Consider the following 20,370-nt stretch of genomic DNA (forward strand, 5'->3'; position numbering starts at 1 on the left):
AAGTTTCCTTCATTTACTAGAATCTTCCAGTATCTTTGCTCTCAAAATTAAAAGCACATCATCTCTCTTTCTTTTTCTTTTGTTATTTAAACTTAGCCAGAATTGCTTTTTATTCTTTGCAACCAAGATAAGCTTTGCTTTTATGGCACATATACAGAATACCTCCACGTTTTGTTTGGTGTTAGAGTCTCCCTCTGGTTGGTGCGCTCCTTAGAGAAAGAGGTCGTCTTTCTTCTAGTCTCCGTATCTTCAGCACCTGACAGTCCCTGACACATAGAAGGTCTTCAGTATATGTTTGCTAAGCCAAAGCATTTGTTTTTTATTGTTGCCTTAACAAATTGCCACAAATTTAGCATCTTAAAACAGTGTCTATCTATTATCCCACAGTTTTGGAGGTCAGAAGTACACACATAGCGGGGCTGAGCTTGTTCTCTGCTCTGGGTCTCATAGGCCGAAATCAAGGTCTCAGGGAGCTGTGTTCCTTTCTGGAGGTTTGGGGAATAAATCTGCTTCCAAACTCGTTCTGGGTGCTAGCAGAGTTAAGTTTCATGTGGTTGTTGAGCTGAGGTCTCATTCCCTTACTTGCTTTCTTGCGAGCATCATTCTCGGCTTCTAAAGCCCACCCACATTCCTCAGTGGTCCCTTCCTCCATCTTCATCCTCAAAACCAGCAAGGGCAGACAAAGTTCTTCCCATTTTTCCAGTCTCGCCAGCCCTTCTGCTGCATCTGTCTGGCTTCCTCTTCTGTTTTTAAGAGCTCATGTGATTACAGTGGACCTACTCAGTAACCCAAGATAATTGCCATACTTTCAGGTCAGGTGATTAGCCTTCTTAATTCGAGTTACCAAGTCCCTTCACAGCATTACCTGGATTAGCGCTTGATTATATAACCAGGGGACGACATTTTAGGGAGATAGCTTTAGAATTCTGTCCACCATGGTGAAAGAATGAGGTCAGTTCCAGATATGTCCAAGCCAGGCAGGAACGGGGTGCAACAGCAGCACCCTGGCTTCCTCTCTTCCACAGCCCTTTGCTTCCAGTTGCCCTAATCTGTGTGGCTCCCAGGGAGGAGGAGATTAGCTTCCAGCAGTACTCTGGCCCCGGTGTTTGGTTTTTAAAGAACATAGAGGTCTTTACTGCCAACACTAAGTATAATGCATTATACCAATATTTTTTCAGCAAACAATATATTAAAAATATAATACATCAGTCCAAGTGGAGTTTATTCCAAAAACTACCAGACTGATTTAACATTCAAAAAGCAGCCAGTTTAATTAACATATTAACAGACTAAAAAGGAAAAAAAATATATATATATGTGTGCGTGTGTGTGTGTGTGTGTGTGTGTGTGTGTGTGTGTGTTCCATTCAACAGATACAGAAAAAGCATTTGACAAAAGTCAAGATCTATTCATGAAAAAAACTTGTTATCACCTAGGAACCTGCCTTTAACCAATAAAGGATATTGAAATAATTAATTATAATTATACTTAATAGTGAAAGACTTGTCATCTTTCCCCCTAAGATCTTCAACAAGTCAAGGAGGTTTTCTCATTCCCTGTATCCAGCATTGTTCTGGGTTCCTAGTCTGTGCAATATGGCAGAAAACAAAAAAGCATACAGACTAGAAAAGAAGAAATAAAACTGTCTCTAGTTATAGATCTTACTCTCTACAGATATTATTCTCTACATACAAAAATCCAGAAAAGAATCTAGGGAATAAAAGAAAGCTCCTTGATTTAGTAAGCAAGTTCATCCAAGTCACAGGATACAAGGTCAACATACAAATATTAATTTATATACACCAGAAATGAACCTTTTTAAAAGGCCAGACTACAAGCTGGGGTCATGAGGAAATTAGGGGAGTGGGAATGGAATTGTGCTCTAAGAAACTGTGGCAGTAAATAGATGACTATCAATTTGTCAAAATGCATGAAACAGTATGTCACAAAGAGTGACATACAAATTTGATGTACAGAATTACAGTTTTGCTATATGTAAGTTAAATTTTAAAAATCAACCAGCATGTTGGCTGAATGGAAGAGGGGGGCACTTGAGAAGAAACACAGACAGTAAGAAAGGAACCCAACTGTGTCAGAAATTAATCAATCACCAAGGCTCACTGAGGCGGGGGGGGACAAAATAGCTGACCTAGGTATCTTTGGAAACCCTGTTTTGACTTGATACTGGAAGGCTAAAGACAGCAAGAACTATACTCCATGCTGTACTTTATTTGGTAAATTTGTTTGTCTCTGGGTTATGAGTTAGCAAAATAAGAAATGTACGGTAGATGCTGTGAGTCACGCTCTCACTGTCAGGGAAAGGCATTACAAACAAGGAAGAAGGCTGGAGAGAACCAAGTGGTGCTGAATTGGAGTCAGAAGTATCAATATAAACTTATGTTTATTTAAAACATATATGCAGATAAATATATGCAGAAATAAACATAGATACGTGTATACATATGGGTTGGTACATATGACATGCATTGCCTGGTTCTGTCTGCTGAGAGGACCTAGAGGCAATGACATTCCAGTAGCAATGAGCACTTATATTACCCAGATCTTGATTCTAAATTCAACTTTGCAATAAAAGGAAACAGGGCTTTTGGAGTAATGGTTAACTCCAAAGCTGGAGCAAAGAATATGTAAGACGAACATAGAGGATTTGTGGTACCAGAAAGTAAAGAAGTGTTCCAACAAAAGAAATGGAGGCTTGCAACAGGGTGCATGAGCCAGCCTATAAGAGCTCCCAGCGGCCAAAGCTGAAACAATTTGATCAGGAAAATGAATTGTTATAGTATTGCATTATTGCATTCTTATCCAAAGAATAAAATAAATAATGCTGAGTTCATACAGATATAAATAAATAACTGAATAAATAGATAGATGGGGGAGAAGGAATAACACTTCCTTCTAGAGAAATTGTAATTAATAAATGTAGAAAGAATGTGGAAAATACAACCAGTAATAAAAATTTCTCCAGTCAAGGTCTACACATGGATACCAAAATTAGTGAGCAAAATTAAAAAAAAAAAAAAAAAGTTATTTTTATAGCCTCAAAGGACCCCCTTCAACATAAATGTCTATTAATCACAAAAAGAAAAATAGGAACTTTCCAGTGGAGAATTTTAACAGACAGACACCACCCTAGCCTAGTAATCGAGGTTAACACCCACCTTAGCCTAGAAATCAAGGTTAACACCACCAATAGTAAAACAGAGAGTCATCACGTACTCTCTGACCTGATGCCCTGAGAAGGGCCCATCACCTCTATTATTCAACCCCAAAATGTACAAGCTCAATCTCATCATGACAAAACATCAGACACACCAAAACTGAAGGACATTCTGTGAAATAACCAACCAACGCTCTTTAAAAGTAGGAAGGTCATGAAAGTCAAGGAAACACCAAGGAGCTGTCACAGATTCAATCCAGGATATCACCCTGTATTTAATTGTCATATCTCCTTGGAAGAAACCAATACACAAATGGGAGAGAAAGAATAAGACTTCCTTCTAGAGAAACAGCAATTAATAAATGTAGAAAGAATGCAGAAAATGGCCAGGCGTGATGGCTCATGCCTGTAATCCCTGCAGTTTGGGAGGCCAAGAAGGGTGGATCACCTGAGGTCAGGAGTTCAAGACCAGCCTGGTCCATATGGTGAAACCCCGTCTCTACTAAAAATACAGAATTACCTGGGTGTGGTGGTGCATGCCTGTAATCCTGGCTACTTGGGAGGTTGAGGCAGCAGAATCACTTGAACCTGGGAGGCAGAGGTTGCAATGAGCTGAGATCGTGCCATCGCACTCCAGCCTGGGCAAAAGGGGCGAAACTCTGTCTCAAAGAAAAAAGAAATGCAGAAAATACAACCAGTAATGAAAATGTGGACCAAAACAAGTAGATGTGACAATTAAATACAGGGTGATATCCTGGATTGGCTCTGGATCAGAAAAAGGACCATGGTGGAAACACTGGAGAAAACTGAATAAAGTGTGCAGTTTAGTTAGTAGCATTGTATCGATGTTAATTTCTTAGTTGTGATCTTGGTTCTATGGTTTTGTTAAATGCTAACATTAGGATAGGCTGGATTAGGGGGATACGGAACTCTGTACTATTTTTGCAACTTTACTGTAAGTCTAAAAGTATCTCAAAATTAAAAGTTGTTTTTTTTTTTTTTTTTGAAGGAAATGGGCTAATTTTCACTGTGAATGTTCAAATACTTGCAAGCTATTGATCTCTGAGTGAGTGTCTTCTCTCCATAGAAGCCACTTTGATTCTCTCCTGCCAGCCTGATAGTGATTAATGATACGGGCAAATGCGTTCTTCCCTTTTTGAGATTCTGTTGTTCACCAGCTCAGTGCCCATACAGTTCATGTCCATCACCACATAGGCAAACACAGTAAACAGGCTGTCAGTCTCTGCCTCCTATTTATAGTCCTCATGTTTTGAACAATGGAACTGTTGATCCAATAGATGCTGCTATGTCTCATGAAATCAGACAGCTTGTGCGGGAGTCATTTAATTAAAACTTTCAGGCGGAAGTACAATTGTCTGTTGGGAAGGGGTACACAAAGGAGGTTCAAGGCCTAATCTTAGAGGGATCAACAGAAGACCCAGTTGCTTTTGTGGTTGCTGAGTGATAAGTGCTTATGGCCTTGGCCCTGACAAACTCAGTCTCCTTCCCCAGTCGGGTGGGGCAGGCATCAGTGGGAACAGGCTGCTTGGCTGCTGGGGGGTGTCTGTAGGGAAGTGGGGAGGAAGGAGCGGCGAAACTATTCCCTGAGCCTAGACCACGGCTCGGCATCTTCTCCTAGGCTTGTGTAGCCCAAGGCATTTTGTGTTATGAGGAACTCCCAGGGATTTCCGCAAAGTCTTAGAAACTGCCCAAGTTGTGGGATCTAGAGGGGGGTGTGTATGCGCTGGGGGTGGAGTGAGGCTCATTGCTGGCACTGTAGGAAGGTTGACTAGAAGGGAAAAAACAGGAATAAGCCGTATGGATCTCCTGAATCCTTTTGCTGTACTCCAAAATAGAAATAGAAATAGCAAATGACACTGAGGTTGGGCAACATGCTCCACCCAGATTACCCAGGATTTGTGATCTGAGTCAATGAGCAGTGCCAGCTTGGAGGCGAGGTATTGAGGAAGGGCTTAGTTTCTTCCCAAGACATGCTGCTGGGTCAGAACCCGGTCAACACCACCTCCTTTGCTGATTCAGTTTGTCCTCATCTCTGGGTTTGCCAAAGTCTCCCAGCCACGACAGGGGTGGATTCTTGTGCAGAGCAGAGTGACTGGAACATTAGAAGATGGGTTATAAATTAGAAGACAGAAAGACTGAAAACTATCAGTAATAAACTTTACAAATCTGGGATGAAGGAACCAGTGTTTGATTTCCACATTAGCATCCAGCTCAAAATTTGCAACAAACAATCAATGAGTTGAATATTTGGTGAGGGAACCCCTTTCTCATTTGAGCTCATGCAGAGACACACAATCCAACTCTTTCCCTTTCTGTCTGGAAAGCAGGTGCCATGGAGGCATGTGTACATCTGCATATTCTTCTAATTGTATGTACTCACATATATACTCATACGTGAAGTTCTGCTTGTTTTCATTTGGGACACATGGGAAGTGCTCCCTCCCATTTCAAACCATGGAGGCATCTGCTAAAATCTGCTGTGTCCCCTCTGCACGTGTTAGCGATGCATTCAGTCTAGCAGCACAACCAGAAAAAGCAGCATGAACTGGAGTGAAAGGTGAACAGTTGACTCTTTGAGAGATGCTGCTTGAGCTAGTGAAAAATCTTACAAGAGTAGCCAAAATAGTCCGCAGATCTCTCCAGATGAAGTAAGCTCAAGAGAGTAAATTTGACTATTATAATACAGTGTATTATTCTTGCTGCTAAAGGATGATTAGAAACATGCAAATAAAGTCATGCATTTCACTTTGGTTTTCATTTCACCCTGGACCATGTCCTCGCAGCACACAGGACAAAAGATGAAGGGAGATAGCATCCTGACTGATGATGACACAAAGCAGGGAAGCCTTTGTCATGTTCAGGCCTAAGACTTCCTAAGATATGACTGAGTCTTCATTCTCTGCAAAACAAAAGGTGGGGCAGGGGGCGTGTTAAATCAAACTTATTTTCTGAACTCAAGGCACGTAGTCCTCAAAGCAGTATTCCAGCATGAACATCTACCTCCTGAAAATAGGGAACAGCCCACTGTGGGCGCTTGGAGTGAAAGCAATGTCTTTCTACTGTCACTTCCACTTTCTGATTGTGAGTCAGGGACCCGTGGTCTGAACAAATTAACAACAGTAGCGTATGTTGTGAGGAGGAAAGTGACATCAGAGGACAAGCACAAAAGGAAAATCAAAATTAATTTCTTTTTATAGAGACAGAGTCTCACCCTGTCCCCCAGGCTGGAGTGCAGTAGTGCAATCTCAGCTCACTGCCAACCTCTGCCACCCGGGTTCAAGCGATTCTCTTGCGTCAACCTGCAGAGTAGCTGGGACTGCAGGCCTGCACCACCACGTCTGACTAATTTTTTTTTTTTTTTTTTTTGTATTTTTAGTAGAGACAGGGTTTCATCATGTTGGCTAGGCTGTTCTCGATCTCCTGACCTCAGGCAATCCACCTGCCTTGGCCTCCCAAAGTGCTGGGATTATAGGCGTGAGACACAAGGCCCGGCCTCAAAATCAATGTTTTAACGTTAAAAACTTGAAACAGTAACATTTAACTCTAATTTGTGGTTAAGTGACATAGATAGTTACATCTGATACACATGTGCACAGTGTCTCTCTCTCTCTCATACACACACACAGTTACACAAATACACTGTCACATGCACACACTCCACTTGTAGCTGTGCACATTCTACGGTTGCTGGGTAAGAAATATTACATTTATTCTTGTCACCCTGATAAGACTGCACATTGTGCTGCAGGCTGATGCATGGAAAAAAGGCTGCCCCAGCCAGGGACATCCACGGAGAGGAGACAGCCCCGTGTCTTTGGAACAGCTTTGAGAACAGGACAAGGCCAAGTGTGCATGAACAGATTCAGCTCCCCAAAACCCGACCGCTGAAGGACATGCAAGGTGCTGTTCTGGTTCCTGCTAATGCAGAACCTCGCCCCCACTAATGAGAGTGGGTGACAGTCTGGCATGCGGTAGAGGACAGGCCGTGTAAACCCGTGTGTGCTTTGCTTGGAAGCGCAGTGTGTTAGGGACAAAGGGTCATATAATAAAAACCTCAAGTAGGAAAGGACTCATTCCAACTGGAGTCGGGGAAGGAAACCTCAGAGAGGGTGGCTCGGTGGAGCAGGCAGGATTTGAGTTCAGATGTGACAGGCGAATCAAATTTCTACAGGTGAGGAGGAGGGGAAGAGCATTTCCAAGAGAGGAATCAGAGCGCAATCAGATGTCACTGGTACATTTGATGTGAGGGTTTATTGGGAAGACGGTTTCTTCAGCTCTCCAAAGGCCTGGCCCTTATCGCTCTATGTTGAATATGTTGCCAGGACTCTCAGGATTATTTTAAAATCCCCATCATTTTGTTAATAATGATAGTGGTTCAGCAAGTTGGTTCTCTGCTGCATTCAGAAGCTCTAAGACCTGAGCTGCAGGCTGCAATCCCCTCTGAGAGGGGCTACGACTCAGTTGTGTAGAGTCACACCACCGAGGACAGAAATACGAAAGTCAGTCATTGTCACCCACATGTTTAAAGCTGTGGCAAATTGTACTGATTACAGGAGCAATTTCCTCCAACTGTTGGAATTAAATATTCTCAGAGTAATTCCGTTTAAATCCAGATGCAAATCCTTTAGTGTCTATAGATATTAAATAAGAACCTGCAGGCTCTGACTTAAGTTTCCTACTGTTATCACTCTCATATTCTCAGTAGATAAGAGCCAAATGTCACTGGGTGCCAAGTAAATATGGGAAGCTCAGATACATTGCTTTTATCAATGTTTGGCTGGCTTATTCAGTTTAAAAGCCGAACCAAAATAATAACACATTTAGAGGACCTGACTGTCCTTAAAATGAAATTATTATACTGAAGAGGGAAAATATCAGGCTATGTTTCTACCCATTGGGACGAGAGGAAGAAGTCTAGAATGCAGCTCTTGGGTAGCCAACAATTTGAAAATTTTTAAAACAGGACAAAGCCCAGCAACATGATTGAATTAGTCCCTTTGTTTGAGATAAGAAAAGCCACTAGCCCTGAGCCGAGGATATTTTTACCTGTTTTCTTTTTCTATTAAAGTTGGGGTTCTCTTGCAAGTCCAAGTGAATTATAGACAAATGGAAACAATCAACCTTGAATCCCTGGGAATATTTTCCATAAGAGTGGAGGTATTACCTGTCTTGATATTGAACTCTTAGGGACTTCTGCCTTGCCATATCTCTCCCTTGTCTCTGAAGAGCCAGACCTTTCTTTTTCCTTCCTTCCTATTTTACTTTCTGTGACTGTGTCTTGATGATAATAGTAGCTTCTTGTTCTCAACTTTTTTATCCTCACCACCTTGAGATAAATATATGTCACTGAAATTCTTAAATAAATGGAGCCATAAGAAAAACATGGACTGCTAATCTGAAACTATGATAGAGTTTGAACGTGTTGTTTGAAAAACAGAAAATTTTGAAAATGGTAAAGATCAAAATTATGGTACCATGGTTGATGGTGAAGTGTCAGTGAAAGATGGTTTAGAGAATGCCCACTGTCTGATAGGGTATCTGCCTGGTGCCCTAGGTCCTCTCCATCACGACGTCCACTGCTGCTCCCTAATCCAGGCCTTCCTTTCTTCCAGTGGGTCTATCATAAGGGGCAGCGCAATGAAGTTGTTTGGAAATACTGGGATTGTTCTACATCTTGATTGTAATGTGGCTTGTAAGTCCATGCATTTGTCAAAACTCAATAGATCTGTACACAAAAAAGAATGGATTCTGCAGTGTGTACATTTAAAGATATATAGTCTATGATTACTTACAGTCAAATGGAGCCAGCGTTTTAATGTTAAAGTCCTTTTACAGTCCTCACCTTTCCATATCCTAGAGCTCTGCCTCTCATGGGTATTATTTGTGGAACAGTTTTTAATATAGCAGGGACCTGCCCTGGGGCCTGCTCACATTCCTCCAATATGCCTTGTATTTTTCATGTCCCCATGCCTCTCCCCTGACCCTACCCTCTCCCCTGACACTATGGCAGGTTCCCCTGGTCCTACCCTCTCCACCTTGCCTTCTATCTTTTCCATCTTATGCATCTCAACTTCTCCATGAAGCTTCCTTAGGTCTGTGCTGTCCATACACATCTGGATCATCTGGATTCACAGAACTTATTATCAAGATGCTTTTTGGACATTTGTTCTCTTGCACTGTCTGCTGACATATCTCAATCCTTATTATACTCTTGCCATCTCACACCTTGGGAATTTATCTTCATTTCCCCAATTAAATAAACTATAATTGCCTTAGGAATGGATCCAGCTGTGTGTGTATTGTAGGGATTGAATAAATACTCATGAATGGAGAGCCAAAATGCCCACAGTGGATAGCTCAGAGTTGGACATGCCTGGATTCAAACCTCACCTTTGCCTCTGTCTACTATATTATTATCTCTAAGCCTCGTTCTCTTTATTTGTCAAATGGGGATAATAACAGCATAGAATTGTCATGACATTTAATGTTGTAATATGTGTAAAATACCAACACAGTGAATAGCACACAGCAAGCAATACATTTTTGGCTGTATATGTATTCCATAAATGGTTCATTGAACCCTCGCTTGGGACTTGGGACATGGCAGAGGATAGAATAGGACAGACATAACCCTGTTTTTGTAAAGTTTACCTTCTGCTGGGGAAGAAGCAGGACAGGTGAGTTGTTGTTGTTATTATTGCATTCTTTGTTATAAGAACAAGGTGTTCTCCAGTCCTTTGGTCTCCTAGCATCATGCCATTATTATCTAAATACAGACAGTCCCCAACTTATGGTATTTTTGACATAATGACTTTTTGACTTTACTGTGGGTTTATTCAGGTACTAAAGGCATTTTTTTTTTCAAATTAGTTTTTTTTTTTTAATCATACTTTAAATTCTGTGATACATGTACAGAATGCGCAGGTTTGTTACATAGGTATGCACGTACCATAGTGGTTTGCTGCACCCATCAACGCGTCATCTACATTAGGTATTTCTCCTAGTGCTATCCCCCGACCCCCCGACAGGCCCGAGTGTGTGATGTTCCCCTCCCTCTGTCCATGTGTTCTCATTGTTCAACTCCCACTTATGAGTGAGAACATGTGGTGTTTGGTTTTCTGTTCCTGGGTTAGTTTGCTGAGAATGATGGTTTCCAGCTTCATCCATGTCCCTGCAAAGGACATAAACTCATCCTTTTTTATGGCTGCATAGTATTCCATAGTGTATGTGTGCCACATTTTCTTTATTCAGTCTATCATTGATGGGCATTTGAGTTGGTTCCAAGTCTTTGCTATTGTGAATAGTGCTGCAATAAACATGCGTGTGCATGTGTCTTTATAGTTGAATGATTTGTAATCCTTTGGGTATATACCCAGAAATGGGATTGCTGGGTCAAATGATGTTTCTGGTTCTAGATCCTTGAGGAATTGCCACACTGTCTTCCACAATGGTTGAACTAATTTACACTCCTGCCAACAGTGTAAAAGCATTCCTATTTCTCCACATCCTCTCCACCATCTGTTGTTTCTTGACTTTTTAGTGATCACTATTCTAACTGGTGTGAAATGGTATCTCATTGTGGTTTTGATTTGCATTTCTCTAATGACCAGTGATGATTAGCTTTTTTTCATGTGTTTTTTGGCTGCATAAATGTCTTCTTTTGAGAAGTGTCTGTTCATATCCTTTGCCCATTTTTTGATGGTTTTTTTTTTCTTGTAAATTTGTTTAAGTTCCTGGTAGATTCTGGATATTAGCCCTTTGTCAGATGGATAGATTGCCCAAAGTAATTTATAGATTCAATGCTATTCCGATGAAACTACCATTGACTTTCTTCACAGAATTAGAAAAAAACTACTTTAAGTTTCATATGGAACCAAGAAAGAGCCTCTATAGCCAAGACAATCCTAGGCAAAAAGAACAAAGCTGGAAGCATCAGGCTACCCGACTTCAAACTATACTACAAGGCTACAGTAATCAAAAGAGTATGGTACTGGTGCCAAAACAGATATATAGACCAATGGAACAGAACAGAGGTCTCAGAAATAGCATTACACATCTACAACCATCTGCTCTTTGACAAACCTGACAAAAACAAGCAATGGGGAAAGGATTCCCTATTTAATAAATAGTGTTGAGAAAACTGGCTGGCCATATGCAGAAAACTGAAACTGGACCCCTTCCTTACACCTTATACAAAAATTAACTCAAGATGGATTAAAGACTTAAACGTAAGACCTAAAACCATAAATAAGCTAGAAGAAAACCTAGGGAATACCATTCAGGACATAGCCATGGGAAAAAACTTCATGACTAAAACACCAAAAGCAATGACAACAAAAGCCAAAATTGACAAATGGGATCTAATTAAACTAAAGAGCTTCTGCACAGCAAAAGAAACTATCATTAGAGTGAACAGGCAACCTGCAGATGGGAGAAAATTTTTAAACGCATTTTTGACTTTTGGAATTTTCTACTTTCTATGGGTTTATTGGGGCCCCATCACAAGTCAAGGAGCATCTGTATCTGATACCCACTCTCTTCTTACATACTGTAGAAAACCCAGAGCTCTTTCACATCCCTCCGAGGATCCTTCAGGTATCTTAGAGTCATTCAATCACTTCTCCCTGAGTCTCTGCTCCCATAAATTCTCTACCCCACTGAGAATAGGACTCCTCTCCACATCACTGCTTCCCAGGAAGAAACACAGCCTCCTTGTCTGCTTTTGCTCACTTTCACTATGTGCTGGGGGAAGAAAAACGTAGACTAAAGCAAAGTACAGAACAAAAGCCATCTTCACTTGGAAGGGCAGCTGGACAGATTAAAGATGGCCACCAAGTCTTTGACTTTCTTCCCTTGGAGGGATGGGGTCCCTGCCCCATTGCGTTAAGTGTGGGTGGCCCATGACTGCTTTGACCAATAGAATACGGTGGGAGTGGTGTTGTGCCAGGTTTAACCAGGGTTGGCAGTTTTCACTTTCTGTCTCTTGGAGCACTTGCCTGTGGAGCCTGAGCTGTCCTCTGAGGCTTTCGACTGACCTATAGGAAAGATCCAACACCCACAGAGAGGGAGAGAGGCTAATCCAAGCCCAGCCTCCCTGCAAGTGAGTAAAGCCTCCTTGTGCCCTAAGCTCAGCCCAGGTGCCAGTTGAATACTAGCAAGTAACCTCATCAGTGCCACGTGGAGCAGAATAACTGCCTGGCCACAGAATGTGAGCAGCATAAAACAGGTGTTATTTTAAGTTAGTAGATTTGGGGTGCTTTTTTACCTAACATAACCAGGGCAGAGGTAGCATTTATAGTTTTCACTTTCCTTGTCTAGATTTAGCCGCCAGTTCTCTTCATTGCTGAGCCTCCAAACTCCCTGGCCCACCACATAAAAGCAGAAAATCAAATCTTTGTTTCAGCCCTGTTCCAGACTAGTGAAGTACCAGGTGCCTACCTTTGCATAAATGTAAAGCTCCATCGCTGGGTGTCCCAAACTGATGCTGTCAACCTTGATACCACACTTCTAAAAGTTATGATAGCTGACGGTGATGGCTCACATCTGCAATCCCAGCACTTTGGGGGACCAAGGTGGGTGGATCACTTGAGGCCAGGAGTTCAAGTGAGACCAGCCTCAGCAACATAGTGAAACCCTGTCTCTACCAAAAATACAAATATTACCCAGCCCTGGTGGTACACACCTATAGTCCCAGCTAATCAGGAGGTTGAGGAGGGAGGATTGTGTGAGCCCAGGAACGCAAGGCTGCAGTGAGCCCTGATCGCACCACTGCACTCCAGACTGGGTAACAGAGTGAGAGCCTGTCTCAAAAATATAAATAAATAAATAAATAAATAAATAAATAAAGTTTTGATACTTTTTTTATTTCTCCCATATCACATTCTCTAAGAAGAATTCCCTCTCCCTACCACCATCAAGACATAACCCAAAAGGCGGCTTGAGTGGGTATTTCTCCAAGCCACCCAAATAAGTATACAATCTAAGAAAAACTGTTACAGGACAGAAGGTCATGACTGTGAGTTGTCCAGGTTCTTGGTGTGTTGAACAAAGAACTGAACAAAATGCACAAACAAAGCAACAAAAGAATGAAGCAATGAAAGATAAACAAGCAACAGGAGAACAGAGTAACAAAAGCACAGATTTATTGAGCCAAAAGTACACTCCATAGGGTGTGAACTGGCTTCAACAAGCGGCTCAAGAGCAACCCCTGCAACAAGCAGTGTTTTTATTAAGCTAAAAGAATTTGGTAACACCCCTAGGTGCCCTTCAGAGGCCTCCAATTGATTACACCCTATGAAGGATTGGCCCATGGCCAATCAGAGGCTGAAGTGGAGACTTCCGTCTTGATATCACTGAAGTGAGGATGTGGCCTGTACCCTGCCTAATCTTCCCTAGAACTGGCTGCACCTGCTGTTCTTTTGCTTATGCCTTAACCCATGGTCACCGCTAACTCCCTATTCTCCTGCCCCAAAACCAATGTGCTTGCTATATACATACCCAGCTTCAAGACAATTCCCCTAGTACCTCCATGCACACAACCAGGTAGCTGCTCATAAGCGCTTTCTAGAGAGTGATTGGGACTACCAAGCATTAGCTGGAAAGAGCAGTCGGACATTTATATGAATGCTATGTAGAACAAATACCAGAAGCCCTGCTTGTAAATCTTCAGATTATATTATTTGGGTCATTATGATTTGATTAAGTATGCATCCTCTGAAGAACCTGCGATATATGCTAGTCATCTGTCCAAACAGAATGACAACAGGTGTGCACACAGGTATGCAAACAACTATCTAGATTGTCAGAAGCCACAGACAAATGAAGGGAGGATGATTTACTCCTTTCCTTTTAGTCTCAGTGGGGCAGCTTTCCAGCTACCCATTTTATGAATAAAGCAGTATTTGGTCCTGCACACCCTGGAAACATGACCCACAGAGAAGGGCTGTTTTCTTCTCCCAAAGGCTGTCAGGGGTACCAGGCAGGGCCCTGCCTCAGCTTTTTTAGTTTGTTTTTTGTTTGTTTGTTTGTTTTGTTTTGTTTTGTTTTGTTTTTGAGACAGAGTCTCGCTTTGTCGCCCAGGCTGGAGTGCAGTGGCCGGATCTCAGCTCACTGCAAGCTCCGCCTCCCGGGTTTACGCCATTCTCCTGCCTCAGCCTCCCGAGTAGCTGGGACTACAGGCGCCCACCACCTCGCCCGGCTAGTTTTTTGTATTTTTAGTAGAGACAGGGTTTCACCATATTAGCCAGGATGGTCTCGATCTCCTGACCTCGTGATCTGCCCGTCTCGGCCTCCCAAAGTGCTGGGATTACAGGCTTGAGCCACCGCGCCCGGCCTGTTTTTTAATAAAAGTTGAGGCCGGGCACAGTGACTCATGCCTGTAATCCCAGCACTTTGGGAGGCCGAGGCGGGTGGATCATGAAGTCAGGAGTTCAAGACCAGCCTGGCCAACATGGTGAAACCCCGTCTCTACCAAAAATACAAAAATTAGCCAGGCATGGTGGCACACACCTGTAATCCCAGCTACTCAGGAGGCTGACGCAGAAGAATTGCATGAACCCGGGAGGTGGAGGTTGCAGTTAGCCGAGATCGCGCCACTGCATTCTAGCCTGGGCAACAGAGCGAGACTGTCTCAAAAAAAAAAAAAAAAAAAAAAAAAAAAAAAAGTTGAAGGAGCACAGAAAATGAGAATGTGTAGGAATGTATGACATGTTATGAGAGTGACTACAGATGGACCATGCCAGATCAAACAGAGGGGCCAAGAGGGCAGAAGTCTCCAAGCAAACACCATTGCTGGGAGTCAGACGTGACCTCAGGCCCAGGCTGACCAGATTCACCTTGTGTAATCCGCTCTGTGTTTCATCCTTGTCATGAAGAAAGGACTTCTGTTAAGTACCTACTGGTTGATTTGAAAGCTTTTGACCTAAAGTCGGTTCCTATTTAAAATGTCACACTCAATGGCTCATATAATCTTTGAAAACTTTGTAAATCTTCATTCCTGTCTTTGTACTAAGCAGTACCTAGACCACAATCAAATAGAAGAAAAAAACACAGTGGGGCAACTGGCACAAACCATCTAGTCAAATAAATGCACTTTATTTTAAGCTAACTCAATTGCAAACAAAGTGAAACAAGAGATGAAATATATATCTTAACTTAAAAAAAAAAAACAACTGTTTGTAAATGTCTTATTTGGCTTCATGCTGCTACATGGAAATACTTGCAACAAAACGCTCCTAGTGCAGATAAAAGAAGCAAATGCGCTCACTCGCTAGCCTCCTTCCTTTGACCATTAAGGCAAAAACAAAGGTAAAAGCACCATGTTCATAACCTTTAACTATGTGACAGGATATTATTTTATAGAAATTACCTGAGAATATTGTGCACACATGCAAAATGAAATGGAAAGTTGAGACACAGTCCCAACAATCCAAGTGAGCAGGATAATTTTTCCCAGACATCTGCAAATCCTTAAGTCATTATGTAAATGTGGATGTCTAAACTTGTGGGCCTTTGTAAATCCAGAATCATTGTGCCTGCAGCTGCAAGCAGCTGAGAGTGCAAGAGGCAAAAAGCACCGTGCTTCAGACTGCGGGCTTTGGAGACAGGCTAGTTGAAACCAAATTTTGGTCTGCCACTCCATAGCTGTGAGCACATCCTGACCACATGGGCCTCTGTTTCCTTATCTTTAACATAGGTTTCTCTGCATTAGAGCACTAATGCAGAGTAGCACCTGGCACTGAGTAAACTCAGAATGGGTATTGGCTGTTTCCACTAAGAAATCATGGGGTTCTGGTGGGTGGGATATTGTTTGTCTCATTTTACAAATGGCCTTGCTGAGGACCGGAAAGAATGCAGGGCCCTAAGAGTAAGTAGTGTCCTCCTGAGGAACACAGCCATGCTCACCTGCCTTGAGCAGTTCCTGCAGAGAAGCCACCTCTCTAGGCCCATTAGTCACTGCAGAAAGGTGCACTGCAGGCATATATAAAATTCTATATACCAATTAATATGTATATAGCTCATCATTTTAGCTCAAACACTATGCAGAGGTGCCAACGTTTCCTCCAGAAGCCAGCACCGCATGACAGCTCACAAGGTGCACGGGGTGTCTTCCGTTCTCTATGGCAAGTGCTCTATGATCCAAACCCACAGGAGAGACTCTTGAAAGGACATCTACCAACAGGAATGCCAATGAAAATCCATTGCTTTACTATCTCACAACCGCCATGCATGGTCATGTGTGTGTGAGTGTGTGTGTGTGTGTGTGTGAGTGTGCAGGCTTGTGAGACCACATTCTTCCTTCAGGATAAAGGTTTTGATCACACCACTGTATGATTGTATATTTAGACATAAATTGTATGCATATATTATTGTATTAATGTTTTTATACACTGCAGCATACAGTTTTAAAAGAATGAGATAAAAGTTACTAGCATAAAAGTTCAAATATTTTCTTTCTCCTTGTGGACCCCTGAAGACCATGCATGATATAAATCATTACAGATGGTCCAGTTAGCCTGTCCCAGGAATACTTCTAGAATCTGAGCCATCTCCATTAACACTATCATATCAGCTCAATAATGAATATCTCTGCTTACAAGTTCACTTGGGAAAACAATGATTTGACTCAAAAAGACCCCACTACTGTTCCTGGGATAACACCTCCAAGAACCAAGTCCCCTGATGTGGGGCAGCTGGTCAACCTTGCAGGTGTGGAACAACAAAAGAACTAGAAGGAGTGCAAGGCTTGGGGGAGGAGAGAGGCAAGCATGGGGGTTAGTGTTGTCAGTAAAATGTTAATGTCCTTTCCCAAAGGCATCCTTTTGCTCAGCATTCTAGAATTTCTTCTTATAAACGTCATAAACATATTTAGCACAATCATGAAAATGCCATTTAGATCAAAGTGATGCAGTGTCATCTCCCTCTCCACATCCGAATTTTTGGATTATTACTCCCAAGTCATTATTACAACAGTACTAATGTGGGAAGGCCGAGCCGGTGTGCTGCCAGGAATGTTTACGCTTTTCCATTCGCCTCCCACTGACAAATCTACAGATCCACCTCCCCTGCTTCCCTTCCTACTACGGTGAACGCCATGGGCAGATTCCTCCGCTTGTGCCCTGAGTCCCATCTCCTATACTCTCCCCAAATATTCTCTCCCCAAATATTCTTTCTCTCTCTCCTCTGTCCTTTCATTCCCCCGTTTCCCCTCATCTGTCTCTCATTCCTCCTCTCTCTATCTCTCTCTGTCTCTCTCATTTCTCTTCTCTCTCTCCTCCTCTATCTTTCTTTCTCTCTCTCTCTCTCTCTCTCTCCAGGTCCACTTATCCTCCCCGACCAGATCATTCACATCAGTATACAAACTTGACTCATCTTTTTAAAAAATCAAGGTAAAATATACATATATAATGTAAATGTACCATCTTTACCTTTTTTTTTTTTTTTTTTTTTTTTTGAGACAAGAGTCTCATCATTCTGTTGCCCAGGCTGGAGTGCAGTGGTGCGATCTCAGCTCACTGCAACGTCCACCTCCCAAGTTCAAGTGATTCTCCTGCCTCAGCCTCCTGAGTAGCTGGGACTATGGGCACAGGCCCACCACACCCGGCTAATTTTTTGTATTTGTAGTAGAGGTGGGGTTTCACCATATTGGCCAGGCTGGTCTCGAACTCCTGACCTTATGATCCACCCACCTTGGCCTCCCAAAATGCTGGGATTACAGGCGTGAGCTACTGAACTCAGCCCATCTTTACCATTTTTAAGTGTACAGTTTAGACATTTAATGATTTTTTCCCCCTTTACCCCTTTGTCCTCCTCCCATTCCCAGCCTCTGGTAACCACCAATCTACTCTCTATCTTCATGAGATCCACTTTTTAGCTGCCACACATGAGAACATGTGATATTTGTCTTTCTGTGCCTGGCTTATCTCACATAACATAATGGCCCCCAGTTCCATCCATGTGACTGCAAATGACAGAGTTTTATTTTGTTAATGGCCTAATAATGTTACATTGTGTATATATACCACATTTTGTTTATCCATACATCTGTTGGTGGACACTTAGGTTGATTCCATATTTTGGCTATTGTGAATAGTGCTGAGATAAACATGAGAGTGTAGATACCTATTCAATATGTTGATTTCCTGTCTTATAGCTAGATATCCAGTACTGGAATTGTGGGGGTCATAAGAAATTTCTATTTTCTATTTTTTAAGGAACCTCCATACTGTTCTTCATAGTGGCTGTACTAATTTACATTCCCACCAGCAACGTATGAGAATTCCCCTTTCTTCATTCCCACCAGCATTCATTATTGCCTTTTTTTTTTTTTTTTTGAATGGTGCATATTGTTTTTTCTTTTCATTTTTTTCTTTCAGTTTTTATTTTTAGCTATGGGGTATGTGTGCAGGGTGTGCAGGTTTGTTACATAGGTAAACGTGTGCCATGGGGGTGTGCTGCAACTATCAGCCCATCACCTAGGTAATAAGCCCAGCATGGATTAACTATTTTTCCTAATGCTGTTGCCTTTTTGATACAAACCATTTCAACTTGGGTGAAATGATACTGCATTATGGTTTTGATTTGCATTTATCTGATGATTAGCAATGTTGGGCATTTAAAAAATATAACTGTAGGCCATTTGTATGTCTTGTTTTGAGAAATGTTTGTTCCGATTTTTTGCCTATTTTTAAAAATGAAAAATTTTTATTTTGCTGTTTAGTTGTTTGAGTTCCTTATATATTCAGGTTATTAGTCACTTGTAAGATAGATTGCAAAGATTTCCTCTCTATCTGGGTTTGTCTATTCATTTTGTTGTTTTCTGTGTGGTGCAGAAGCTTTTTAGCTTGATGTAATTCCAATTGTCTATTTTTGCTTGGTTGCCTATTCTTTTGAGAACTTACACAAGAAATATTTGCTAAGACCAATGTCGTGGGTTATGGTTCCCCAGTGTTTTCTTCTGGTAGTTTCATAGTTTCAGGTCTAAGATTCAACTCTGTAATCTATTTTGATTTGATTTCTGTGTGTGATGAGAGATAGGGGGCTATTTTCATTCTTTGGTATATGGATATCTACTTTTCCCAGCACCACTTATGGAAGAGACTGTCCTTTCCCCGTTGTAAGTTCTTGATGCCTTTGTTGAAGATGAGTTGGTTGCAATGGGTGGATTTATATCTGGGTTCTCTATTCTGCTCCACTGGTCCATGTGTCTGTTTTTGTACCAGCACCATACTGTTTTGGTTACTACAGTTTTGTAATAAATTTGAAAGGTAATGTGACACCCCAGCTTTGCTCTTTGATCCATCTTTAAAAGCCATCTCTTCACTCCTCGCCCATTCTAGATCCATTCTCCACTTCTATTTCTAGTGAACAAGTTGTCTGAATTTAATTGCCTCACCCCTGGCTCCTCATCCTAGTCCCATCTGGCTTCCATCCTTGCCACCCTGCTAATGCAGACTTACCAAGGGCCAGGATCCAACTCAACATTGCCAAATTCATGGCACCTCTCTGTCATCCTTCCACCTGTCCTCAGCTGTCCACGTCCTCCTTGCAACCCATGCCTGGCTCCTGGCCCTTCTGATGCTGTTCTCTCCTGGTTTTCTCCTTCCCCTACTGGGGCTCCTTATCTGACACCTTTGCCATGTCCTCCTCCTTTTCCACCCAACCTCGCATACTGTGGTGTCTTGGATTTGGACTTAGTCTTGCTTCTCCAGTCACACTCACTTCTTACATCCACTCAGTTAGTTCCATGGTGCATGTTGTCACCTGTCTTCTTTCTTTATTTTTTAGAGACAGTCTCACTCTGTCACCCAGGCTGGAGTGCAGTGGTGTGATCACAGCTCACTGCAGCCTCAAACTCCTGAACTCAAGCAATCCTCCCTCCTCAGCCTCGAACTGGGACTACAAGTGCACACCACTACACACAGCTTCTTATTATTACTATTATTATTACTATTATTTTGGTAGAGATGGGGTCTCATCATGTTGCCCATTCCTGGGCTCAAGTGATCTCCTGCCTTGGATCTGTCTTCTTCTAGTCCAGAAAGTCATCGCTATCTCAGACTCCTCTTCTGAACCCTAGACTTACATAGTCAATTGCCTGCTGGTACCTACACTTAAATGTCTTATAGACATTTCAGATTTAATATGACCAAAATGTCTGTCTGGTTTTCACCCTC

This window comes from Macaca mulatta, chromosome 3 (genome assembly GCF_049350105.2).
Source record: "Macaca mulatta isolate MMU2019108-1 chromosome 3, T2T-MMU8v2.0, whole genome shotgun sequence".
Lineage (NCBI taxonomy): Eukaryota > Metazoa > Chordata > Mammalia > Primates > Cercopithecidae > Macaca > Macaca mulatta.